Raw genomic sequence first — 13,746 nt, 5'->3', positions numbered from 1 at the left:
TCCATCCCCTCTACCCCCCTGTACATACCTCCTCATCCCCCCTACCCCCCTGTACAGACCTCTTCATCCCCTCTACCCCCCTGTACATACCTCCTCATCCCCCCTACCCCCCTGTACAGACCTCTTCATCCCCTCTACCCCCCTGTACATACCTCCTCATCCCCCCTACCCCCCTGTACAGACCTCTCCATCCCCTCTACCCCCCCTGTACAGACCTCTTCATCCCCTCTACCCCCCTGTACAGACCTCTTCATCCCCTCTACCCCCCTGTACATACCTCCTCATCCCCCCTACCCCCCTGTACAGACCTCTCCATCCCCTCTACCCCCCTGTACAGACCTCTTCATCCCCTCTACCCCCCTGTACAGACCTCTTCATCCCCTCTACCCCCCTGTACAGACCTCTTCATCCCCCCTACCCACCTCTACAGACCTCTTCATCCCCCCTACCCACCTCTACAGACCTCTTCATCCCCCCTACCCACCTCTACATACCTCCTCATCCCCCCTACCCCCCTGTACAGACCTCTCCATCCCCTCTACCCCCCCTGTACAGACCTCTCCATCCCCTCTACCCCCCTGTACAGACCTCTTCATCCCCTCTACCCCCCTGTACAGACCTCTTTATCCCCTCTACCCCCCTGTACAGACCTCTTCATCCCCCCTACCCCCCTGTACAGACCTCTTCATCCCCTCTAGTGTGTGAGTGTGTGTGTGTGTGTGTGTGTGTGTGTGTGTGTGTGTGCGTGTGTGCGTGTGTGCGTGTGTGTGTGTGTGTGTGTGTGTGTGTGTGCGTGTGCTGAATACATAAACAAACAAGCTAAAAGACGACAATAGAAAACGTACCATGCTGACGATATTACTAAATGTTTGAAGTAGCTTTTATCTTAGCTGACTCTCTTACCTTCAGGTCGAGTTTGTGTATTCTGGCTTCGCAAAACACCAACAGTAGCAGCCTAACAGCCGCGGAGATTGCGCGGAGATTGCGCGGAGATTGCGACCACAAACGAAGTTTGACTTCGGTAATAGGTCCAGTTGTAATATCCTCAAGCAGGGGAGGCTGGCTCCCCACCAAAGGGAGAAGAGAGAGATTTTTTTTCTATGACTTCTAGACAGTGTTGCTTCTGAATATCATAGTCCAATCAGCTAGTGTTCTGTGGCGTATATCATAGTCCAATCAGCTAGTGTTCTGTGGAGTATGTTCCAATCAGCTTCAAGTCCCGCCCCTTTCAGTGCATGTCCCAAAACCCCATAGACAATTGACCGAATGGCCTGAAGTTACCAAAATAGATTTTACATGCAAGTCTACGAGAACAGCCTAGTGCAACTTCGAGTAGACTGAAAGTTGCCCCGAAAGGGGCGGGACTTGAAGCTGATTGGAACATACTCCACAGAACACTAGCTGATTGGACTATGATATACTCCACAGAACACTAGCTGATTGGACTATGATATTCAGAAGCAACACTGTCTAGAAGTCATAGAAAAAAAATCTCTCTCTTCTCCCTTTGGTGGGGCATTGCCCAATTGCACCTAATGAACCAGCCTCCCCTGGAGGAAACACTGAATTATTGCCCAGCGCTGCAGTAAGATATATTGGAGGAATCACGCAATGCGGGTGGATTGAAAATACGGAACAAACAGCGTTCCGTATTGGTTCAAAACGGAACGCATCTTTTAACTGTCAAATAAGGAACGATTCCGTATTTCAAGGTACGGGTGGCAACCCTAGTGAAATGTGACCCAAATCCGATTTTTTTTGCCGACATGCGACTCAGGTCTGATTTATACGGTGGCCGACAAGGGCAAACGCGCTGCAAATACCGAAACGCGCTGCATATAGAGAAACGCGATGCATATAGAGAAACCGACAAGGGCAAACGCGCTGCAAATACCGAAACGCGCTGCATATAGAGAAACGCTGAAATTCAGTTCACAACACAACGGAAGTGTTTTCACAACACAACGGAAGTGTAGAAAACGCTGCAATTCAGTTCACAACACAACGGAAGTGTTCTCACAACGGAAGTGTTCTGGGGGGAACGATAAGTGGAACGGACCGGAGACGTGTTTTTGAAGAAGTTCCGAAAAGCAGTTCTGAAGAGGTTGTGGAGTGAAGAGGCGACATAAAAGGTACATATTATATTTCTTATTTATGTCTGCAGATAACATGTGCTGTATTTCAAACCGAAGGGCTCATTCTATGCCCTACACCCTACGAAGGGTTCGTAGAAGCTTGTGCAGTGGAGGGATTCTTTATTGGGAATTAGCCGTTGGATCGTATTCAGACATAACGTAGGCTGGTTCTGTCAAGATATTTGTTGGCATTATGAGGAGTTTTGATTGATTGATTGAAAACTTTATTAGAAGATTTGCAGAAGTAGGTACATGAAAGTACATATTACATACAAGGTCAACTAACAGGATAAAAACCCAAGAAAGCCACTGGCTTATTTCAATTGGGGTCCTTGATTCTCAATTCATCGTTACATGTAAGACAGACAAAAAAAACTAGTACTATCTACAAGATAATACAGACAAATAACTAGTACTATCTACAAGATAAACATACATCCATCATGTTAAACATACATCCATCAGGAGGACAGGTGACTTCCTTAAACCTGTGAGAGTCACATCCCCTTGATGTTCAACCACAATGGTCATCTGACCAACTGTTGGATGCTGCTTTAAAGAAGCTGAAAGATTTTAACCAGGACATGAAAGATGTTGCCTATGTCTATGGTCAGGAAGTTCGAAACATTCCAGGAACAGACACCGCTTTCACAGTGGAGAAATACAAGGAGGCCATTGGAAAGGCCTACCAAAGAATAACACTGTACATTTGCCCTGGTGAACAATTCACAAACAGTTGTAAGTGCAAGTTTCCACCTTGTTTTAAGCTCCACTCTGTAAAACTGAGGCAATGAGTGAAATTCATCTTTATACCCACATCAATTATGCCAATTATTATTTTTCAAAGGTTACAGTGGACAGTCTTCAGGTGAAGATGATGACGGTGTGGTTCAAATGGTTAATTTGGCATCTGGAGACAGTCCACTTTCAGACACCGTGGTCAGTTTGCATCATGGCATTTCTCCTTAAATGAAGTGAATTGACAATATTTTGATAATATTTTCATTTGATCTAATCTGTCATTTGTGTGTTGTATGCAGGTGTGGGACGGTCCAAATGAAGTGAGCACTCCAAATGAAGTGAGCACTCCAAGAATGGAGAACATTTTGCAAGGGTAAAACACAGCACAGTCGACATGGACTTTTCTTGCACAAGCAGCACAATACAGTACAGCAGTTTACATTTTTTTTTCCAGACCTGCCAGACGCTTACAGACAGCATCTCATCAAGTAAGAAAATCCATATCCTCTAGTGTTGAATGTGTGAACCTGAAATTATGAAATGCCTGTAAATAATTTCATTAATTCACCAAGCCAAACTACATGTAATGTGTGCTGTTTTAGTTACTAAGCCAATAACACTGTCATTAAATTAACTGCTAATTTTTGGGGTAAAACTAGGATGGAGGACAAACCGCAGTCCAGGAACAAGAAATGTGCCCGGGGTCAGAACAACTTCTACAGGTAAGCTGTGTTGACAGATGCAACCTTTACACATTTGCTAGTTTACTCAGAATTGTGTGGATTTTCAATTTATTTCTTGCATCTTTGTCAAATGTTTACGGGCAGTGTGCACCAATATGCCAAATGAGCTGGTATTGTATGTTTTAAACCTAATGTTTTTCAAAGAAACCAGACGAGGATTGACATCTGAATTTAAGCCGTAGGTATTTTTCTTTTTCAGCTCAGTGAAGCAGGGTGCACAAGGCGACAGGAAGAAACCTGTGTACTCGGATTCTGGAGAGACTATCTTCTTGACACAGAAGGTTTATTTTAATTATCTCATCATAAACACACTCCCTACCCTGCAGAAGACCTGAACAGTCCCCAGATCTTTTAATTATGTCATCTTGATATCATCTTCTATTGCTGGCAGTTCCATTGAAATATTATATTTTACAACTAAACTAAATCTACTTTTTTCAGAGAAACAAACAGGAATCTTCCTCCAGGACATCCTCATGTTCGCCACAGGACTCGACGCACTGCCTCCCTCTGGGATCCAGCCACCACCCAAACTGCTTTTTCTGCGGACATCACGCTTCCCAATGAGCAGAACCTGCGCCAACACAATAGAGATACCGATGGCCATGAATTACAATGAGTTTCAGAACAACATGGACTTTGGGATACAAAATTCCCCAGGGTTTGGACTACAGTAAACTAAACTGGCTTAACTAGATTTCAGTAGTTAAAGGGTTAACTTTGTTCTTTGAAATGTGTACTCACATATCATGACATATCAGCCATGTTCTTCAGTCTGATATAGTTCTGTACACCAGACTGCCAGGTCAAGGCCTGCATCAGACCAAGCCTTCTCTGCAGGTTCTCAAAGTGTCCCTGGAGATGCTGATCTCCACATGGACTGTAGGTAGACTAAAATTATTAATTAAATTATTATTAATTAGACTCCGAAACAAACTGGCCCAGTTCGTGTGGTGGGACTTTGAACCCACAGTCAGTTCCGCCAAACCTGTGGGTAAAAGTTAACTGGCACACTAACTGTACTGTTTTCATTAAAACATTTTGTTATAAATGTATCATTGTATCAAATAATCATTTTTTAGAGAAAAGTATTTCAATTGAAAGCTACTCAACAGGCAACTACAGTTGATTGCATTTTAGACAATTAGAAGTACATGTGAATTGTGAATGTAGAAGTACAAGAATGAAAAAATAATTTTAATTGATAGAACCAAACCTGTGAGGCAGGTTGTACATGACATCTGGTTTCCCAGATGGACAACGAGACTGGTGAACAGGTCTGATGGTGTGTGTGTTCCACTTTTCCCTGCATTCATCACGGTCCCGCTGTAGCACACCCATGAACACAAACCGCACTAGGCATGTGTGCTCATGACTGCCACTGAACAAATCTCTCTCCCTTAGGTCATTCATGAGGTCCATCCAGAATTGAGATCTGAAAAAACACTCAAATTAGAGATGTAGTTTGTTGTAGGTGATGCATTTCCATGTAATGGATTTAGAATTAGCATAATGATCATCAAACAACAGAAAACCTGCAGTGCCACAAAAGGTATTTACTAAATAGAAGGGGTCCCTCTGTGTTTTAAGGTGTTTCTGATCAGTTCAGTGGAATGGAAATCAATGCTCCAACAACTAGATGTACCACCAAGTAATCAGAACGAATGAAATTCCATGGGTATTTTAAGATATACTGTGTTCCCTACTAGGGGTGTAAGAAATATTTTAAAAGTTGAGGACACCTCTGTTTGCGGAAGTATGACCACCAGCTTTCGATTCGTTGGTTTGCTGTTGAGGAGCCATACATATGACTGGCAGCCCCAGCAAAGTCATCGGTGTGTGAAGATCTTAAGGCACACTGGATTGCCGCCATTGTGCCGTTTTCAGTGCCACAGTCCGTGCGAAGCCGCATTGGTATGACCCCACATTCTGAGACATAATGCAGGTAGTATTGAGCAATGACCCCAGGGTCATTGTTGCTTGCTCCACACACCAACCACAGCACTTTGCGGGAGTAGCCACTAATGGCCAAACCGTATGGTTTTAATTTATCATAGCCATCCACATGCCAGACATGGTTTGGTCCATAGGAGCTGTAAACTCTCCTTACAAATCTTCGTCTTGCACGAAGTTGAACTCCTGACGGATCAAGGTCTCTCATCAAAGCCATGACTTTATCCCTACTCACTGTCAGAGAGTACTTCTGACGCAATGTCTGCCACATTGAACGGTAACCATAATGCTGGCCTGGTCCCTTCAGCTCTTCTTGTATGGCAGAACATACAGTAGCAACAGGAGAGTAATTTGTTTGCCTGCACAAAGAGAAACTTCTCAATTTGCTCTTCAGAGAGCGAAGGCTCATTTTAACATTGTGAGTCGTTGCCAGGAAATCCAAAATTTCATCGTAGCTGTAGCCATCATGGAAGTACTTTCGAATCAGATCCTCTTCTGTGGGGCTGTCTGATGCTGAGCCTGATAAACAAAAAGAAAGAAAAATATAATAAAGACAACATTTTCTGCTAGGACAAGCTGCAGCACATCATCTGATCTGCCTTCTCTTCAGGACTTAACTTATACGCCTTGAGTACCAGGTGAAGTGCAGGAAAGATTATGGCAGACCCCTCTGACCCTGAACACCATTTGTTTGAACCCCTTCCCTGCTAGTAAGAGGTTGAGGTCTATCAAGACCAAAAGTTCAGGCCATAAGACCTGTTTCTACCCCATGGCAGTGGGACTCAAAAACACTCCCTATACCCAACTGTTTAATCATATGCATCGAGAAATTGTATACAATTATTATATAACTTACATTTCTAATAAATTAGTCTACAATCTAATCATGACCTCAATCTTACATTCAGGAAAGTAGGCTTCCATACTGAAAACTATTGCATTAGTATTCCCAAAGGTGTGTTGTACCCCATATTCTGCAAACAAACTCAAATACAATCATCATGTCTACTCACTGTTGCCTTCAGGTGCTGCCAAAAACTGTACATTTTTGCCACATGAGCCACAGAAGACTTGAACAGTCCCCAGATCTTGGCCACAGAAAGGACAAAACATGGCAGCCTGGAAGACAGGCATTGATATGGTTTATTATTTAATATTAACACAATTATAGTATTAACATTAATACTAACACAATTATAGTATGGAACCCCAGCCAGGCTGATAACCCTCCGTCGCGGGAGGGGAGAGTGCCTCAGTCGGCTGTGAATTCCCAATAAAGAATCCCTCCACTGCACAAGCTTCTACGAACCCTTCGTAGGGTGTAGGGCATAGAATGAGCCCTTCGGTTTGAAATACAGCACATGTTATCTGCAGACATAAATAAGAAATATAATATGTACCTTTTATGTCGCCTCTTCACTCCACAACCTCTTCAGAACTGCTTTTCGGAACTTCTTCAAAAACACGTCTCCGGTCCGTTCCACTTATCGTTCCCCCCCAGAACACTTCCGTTGTGAGAACACTTCCGTTGTGTTGTGAGAACACTTCTGTTGTGTTGTGAACTGAATTGCAGCGTTTTCTACACTTCCGTTGTGTTGTGAGAACACTTCCGTTGTGTTGTGAACTGAATTGCAGCGTTTCTCTATATGCATCGCGTTTCTCTATATGCTGCGCGTTTCGGTATTTGCAGCGCGTTTGCCCTTGTCGGTTTCTCTATATGCAGCGCGTTTCTCTATATGCAGCGCGTTTCGGTATTTGCAGCGCGTTTGCCCTTGTCGGCCACCGTAGATTTATGCATGACCGTGTGAACAGCGCAAGTCACATGAAATCCGACTTTTTAAAATCCGACCTGGGTCGCGTTCAGAGGTGGTATTATTTAAATCCATAGCTAAGCATTTGGCTCTCTTTTTCCTCATCCTTCTTCTTTTGACCACTTGCTCATATCTTTGCCGGCTTCCGCTGCACAAAAACTTGAAAATGAAACCGGTTGTAAACGTTATCACGTTATCCATGGTTACTTCTGTAACAGTGCGCTGCACGTGATATCCTGAGGTCATTGTTATTGTCCTTCTGCGCATGCGGGCCTATTCGGGGCCGTGGAATATTCACACGGGAGTCAATGTAGGTCAAATATAGGTCACATTTTAAAAGTAATGTGAACTGCCAAACAAAGGCTGTTTCACTCTGTTTCATCTCTGTCCAGAGCGTCTGGTGATCTGGGCTACTGGTTTGATCAGTGACGACGGGTAATGGGAAGTTGATGAATTGAAAATCAAGGACCCCAATTGAAATAAGCCAGTGGCTTTCTTGGGTTTTTATCCTTTTAGTTGACCTTGTATGTAATATGTACTTTCATGTACCTACTTCTGCAAACATTCTAATAAAGTTTTCAATCAATCAATCAAAGTTAAGAGGCGAGCAGGAAGAGACTGTGGTTTCACCAGAGAGTACAGAGAGGGCTGACCAGTGGCGTACCGCAAAATCCCGAGGCCCCCCCGCAAGGTGGCGGTGGCCTTTCGCAACGGAGGTTAAAAAAAACTGCGTTATTGACGTTGCGAAATTTCGCAATATGCACTCTACATTCTAAATGCTTGACTTAGCAAAAGGTACAAACAAGTGAGAGCAATAGCCTATAACTAAAACCAAATGGTAGACTACATCAGTAGAATGTATTATAAGTAGAAAAGTACAAGCTTTATTTCTTTTAACAAAGTGTGGTGTGCACAGCAGTGCAATATCTGATACAATCTGTAGACTCTCCGCTAAGGGTTGCCAGATGGGATTGAGAATTTCCAACCTAACCAATCTAAAAACGTCTAAATCCACCAAAAACCAGCCCATCTGGCAACCCTGTCTCCGCTGCATCAGAGTCTACTTGTTGCGCAAAATAGGCCAGGGTTTGTCAAATCCTTTGTTGGACATCTCGTTTCTTAAAGTCCTGGTATATTGTGGCATTTCTTTACTGTTTGCCATCTGGTCTAGGAATACCCAGGGAGACGCAGACAGCAGAAGTAGAATAGAAAAAGAAACAGCTATAACCATGCTGAATTATGTACCTGTATGATGCACTGACAGTCTGTGACTGTGAACCTTGCCGGACCCTACCCTTCTGCCTGAGTTTGAGTATGATGCATTGTATTGCTGCCCAAATAAACGTTATTGTTTAGTGCTGTACGCTTTCGTGGTATTATATTGTGTGAATTATCATCTGTATGTTGTTTTTCTTTCACTCGACTAACCGCCGAGATAATACTTGAGACATGTACTTCCGTAAACATTATTATTTTTATTTGATTTTTTTACAATATCGGACCGACAGTCCCACATATAGCGGCTATAATGTCCGAATAGAGAATCTACCGGTTTACACGATCCCAACTCAAGTACGGTCCTCTTTAGCATAGGATCCGTTAAATCAACTGGGAAATTGGCTCTGTCTGATGGATAGTGTTCACCTGTGGTTGTTGTTGTGTTCTCTAGATTAATAATAGCATCCTCAGACTCCTCGCCTGGTTGATCAGTGGGAGTGCAGCTAGTAGACTGGTCAGGTGGCGGGTCCTCGTTGTCGTCGGCCGGGTCAGCCTGCGCCATGCTGCAGTAACACTGGCCTCCACAGTGGTGCTGCTAGCAACAGGTGCATCAACGACGTTTGTCCCTGACCCAGTGCTAATCGCATCCCTACCCGCGTTAGTCTCAGAAGCTGCATTGGGTAAAAGAAAAGATGACATTTTTCGCTGAATTTTGTTCCTTTTTATAGGAAAGTTCCCGTTTTTGCGCACCGCTGAGGTATTTTCACTTGCTCATTTTCCTTGTGTCTCGCTGCCAATTGAGCGTGTGACGTCAAAGTCATGTTGCTATTGGATACGGCTAAATAAATACGGCTTTTTAAATATAGGCCTATATATTAAAATTAAGGTTGACACAATGAAGGGCCACTTATTTTCTTTGTTTTATATAAATAAATAAAAAAGTTTGTATCCAATGTTAGTGGGGCCCCCGCGGTGCGTCGCTTGCGGGCCCGTCCGCTACGCCACTGGGGCTGACCAGATCTGAGCACTGAACACTGGTGCCGTGCCACGTGGGACACCCTGTGTAGGCAGCGCGCTGTGTTGTGGTCTTCAAAATGGCGGACCGTGTGTTTGAATGCGGTCTATTGTTCCATAAGAGCCGAGAACATGTACTCTTTAGGTGGTTAGGGGTGTAATGTTGAAGTGCATAACTTGGTAGTCTCCCCCCTACTTTCAGTTGGTTTTTCGTGCTACATACAAACATCTCACAGTACATTCAATTTGCAGAGCCTTCTTGGAATAAGACGAATATGAATGTGTCCTTGTTATTGACCAACACTGCAATGGCAGAGTAGGCCTACTTTAACCAGCCTCAGAGTTACAAGGTGAGAGTCTTGCACAGGCAACAATAAAACCAGACCAAACCAATAAAAACAGTCGTCATTCTATTGCCGTCGTCTATTGCAGATCGCAGGTGTTTGTGCTGCAGATTTACGCGTGCATTTCATTTTTACTGCAGTGTTTCCTGGAGAAAAAAGAGAGATAAAGTTAAAGCCTGTTGATGTAGAAACTGGTGGTACTTTGATGTCAATTCAGCACAGATTGTGAAACTGGCTGGGGTGGGGTGACTCATCTAGATTCATCTAAATCACTCATACACTCCACCCACAAGTCAGGTGTACATTCCCCTTATCTCTTTCTAGATAAGCACAGAAGATCAACAGTGTGCTGCACCCGTTGTGTTCGACAAGATGGGCTATACTCGAGTAGTGGAGCTCGATAGTGAACTGAAGTTGACAAACACAAAAAGTCAATGGAATGCCCCATTAAGCCTTGTAAACAACAAAGAAGTCGGTTATTGACCTTGTTGAGCTTTACATATTTTTGCAAACATCTCCATGTTAATCCTTTCAGAGTTTAGTAAATAATTATATTATAATTATTAATTATTGAATTATTGAATGGTTATATATATAATATTGAATACGGTGTATTTTTTTTAATGGAAATATGCTTTTGGTTGATATGATGTAGGCCTACCATTTTTATTCTTGGCCTTATTTATTTATTTATTTATTTATTCATTATGTTGTAATAACTTTCATCCTCAGGCTATTGGGCTACTTTATAGTAATCCAGCAATAATTTTTATCAACAACAATACTCCTGTATTCTGCTTACACGTTGTGGTTATTTTCTTGCATTCTTTCATATGCAAATATAGTGTTAGTATATTTTCTGCTGTACTCAAAATATGATTATCAATCGCAATCTATTTTCATAATACTTAACATTTGAGAACCTCCCACCACCTAATCATACATTTGTAAATGCCTTTGTGAGGAATGCAGTTAATAACACATTGGAAATGTCTAACGTTGCAATTTCAGCCCCTCAAGTTTGATGCAGCACCATTGTTATGGCCATCCCTCTCCGCTAGAGGGCGCCCTCTCCACAATAACTGGAATTAGGAATCAGAACGTGAGACAGAGGGAATCAGGATGCATGAGCAGAAAGAGAAATGCTGACGCACAATCAATAGTAATCAGTAGTTGTCAATGATCAGGACATGGTAACAGATGAAATGCAATCAACCTATTAGTCAGTTTTAGTACATTCATAGTTTTGGATTGTATTTGTAAACAATCACTTTGGCATTTTACCACTGATGTGTAGTAGGTACTCAGATACTCTCAGATTACACTACAAAAACAACTACAAACCCTATATCCTATTAAAACCCTATACCCTATTTCCTGTTTCATATTTACAGTACTACGGTAATGATATATAATCTTTGATATCACGATAACACACATACCAATACATGATTTAAGAGAATGATGATATTCTGTGTTCAGTCATACACTTAGGGATGGTGTGTGGGCCTTGATGATGGCGCGGTGTGCTTCCTGTGAGGTTTATATGTCAGAGAGAGAAACGGCAGTAGCCTACTTCGTGGTTGAGTGATGACGGTGTCACTGCAGAGATCTGTCCTGCTGCTCTGTCTCGCTGTCAACGCCGTTACAACTACAGGTCAGTCAAACTGTTATTGTTGTCAATATCTGTTAACGCTGTGTTTCTATGTTTTTTCAAATGACGTTGTTGTTGTTGTTGTTGTTGTTTTTGCACATAAATGAGTGTTCATTAAGGTGTGTGAAGTCTGCAGCAACAGCAGTCTGGCATCGTCATTTACTTTTTGAAAACTGTTGATTGAAGAAAAAACTGCGTCTAAAAACAAGAGTTCCTCCCTTAGAAAATTCAAAAAGCAAAATTGAATTTGTACTTGAAGAACTTTATTGATTCTCCTTAGGGAATAGAGCAATGAAGATTTCAATGTAAAAGTTCTAAGCTATCGTGCATTAGACAATGCACTGTTTAATTGACAAAGTGCTGTTTAAAATACAAAGATCCATTGATTGATTGATTGAAAACTTTATTAGAAGATTTGCAGAAGTAGGTACATGAAAGTACATATTACATACAAGGTCAACTAACAGGATAAAAACCCAAGAAAGCCACTGGCTTATTTCAATTGGGGTCCTTGATTCTCAATTCATCGTTACATGTAAGACAGACAAAAAAGCTAGTACTATCTACAAGATAATACAGACAAATAACTATTACTATCTACAAGATAAACACACATCCATCATGGGAAGAACAATACAACAAAACATAAGGTATGTACAGCGGGTAGGACAGGTGGGGACATACACCACAGGTGGGGGCGGGGGACAAAACACAAAGTATGTACAGTGGGTAGTTCGGGTCTTTTAATCTGATTTTTGATTTAGAGGGTCCAGTTACGGATTGCAGCCTCCTGTAAATGTTTTTTGAGAGTGGTTTTGAAGGTGGGCAGTGTTTTGCACTCCTTTAAGATTATAGGAAGGGCGTTCCACATTTTTACTGCATAGTTTGCAAACGAGTTTAACCCCTTGTTTGTGGTGCAACGCGGTTGAACGTGGTTCGTGGAGCTTCCTCTGGTGTTGTATGTGTGGACGTTGTTCACTTTTTGGAAGTATGTTGACAGGTACTTGGGTGTCTTTGTGGTGTAGCGTATCTTGAAGACCAGGCCCAGTGCAAGCTGCTGCACTCTGTCAACTACTCGTAGCCAATCAAGGCTCAAAAAATGAGCAGCGGTTAGATGTGTCCTAGGGTTGAGACCTAGCAGAAGCCTAACCAGTTTATTTTGGGCTGTCTGGAGTCTTGTTTTATGGGCCTTTGTGGTTCTATAGTACCATGATGTTACGGCATAGTCGAAGTGACATTGAATGAGAGCTCCTGATAGGGTCCTCAGTGTGTTTTTACTGACAAGTGAGGATATCCTGTACAAGAATCTAGTTCTATGGTTAACTTTTTTGATTACTTTTGCTGCCATTTTATCTCCGGAAAGATTTGCCTCTAAGATGGAGCCCAGGTATGTAATATCCTCTTTTCTTGTGATATTAATGTTACCCACTTTTATTTTAAAATTTTCAGCCTTTCTGAGTTTAGATGGGGATCCGTATAGGATGGTTTCAGTTTTACCTAGGTGTATTGATAGTTTATTGTCAGCTAGCCAGATGCAGATTCTACTCAGTTCAGTGCTTAGCGCTTTTTCCACCTGCAATATGTCCCTGTCAGAGACCAGCAGAGCCGAGTCATCCGCGAACAGGAATAAATTGCAATCACATGCTGATGACATGTCATTCACATATATTAGGAACAGTAAAGGTCCCAAAATGCTTCCTTGTGGAACGCCGCAGGTCACCGGGAGGGGGGGGGACAGTGTTCCGTTCACACTAACCACCTGTTCCCTCCCCTCTAAGTAGGATTGCATCCAGCTCACCGATGTTCTATCGAACCCTATTGCTTTCAGTTTATCTAACAATATGTGGTGATCTACTGTGTCGAAGGCCTTCTGGAGGTCCAGCATGACCATGCCGCAGTACTTGCCCGAGTCCACCTCATGGTTGATGTGGTCGTTCAAATAGAGAAGGCATGTGTCAGTGGAATGGGATGTTCTGAATCCTGATTGAAATTCATACATCAGCTTTTTTTCGGTAAGGTACCTATCGACCTGTTCATAAACTATTTTTTCCATAAGTTTCGAGATGGAATTAAGAATAGAAACAGGTCGGTAGTTGCCTGGGTCTAATTTGCTTCCTTTTTTATACAGTGGGG

Source organism: Nansenia antarctica (assembly GCF_963989245.1).
Source record: "Nansenia antarctica genome assembly, chromosome: 2".
NCBI lineage: Eukaryota > Metazoa > Chordata > Actinopteri > Argentiniformes > Microstomatidae > Nansenia > Nansenia antarctica.
The sequence above is the reverse complement of the archived record's forward strand: the minus strand, read 5'-3'. Positions refer to the sequence as shown.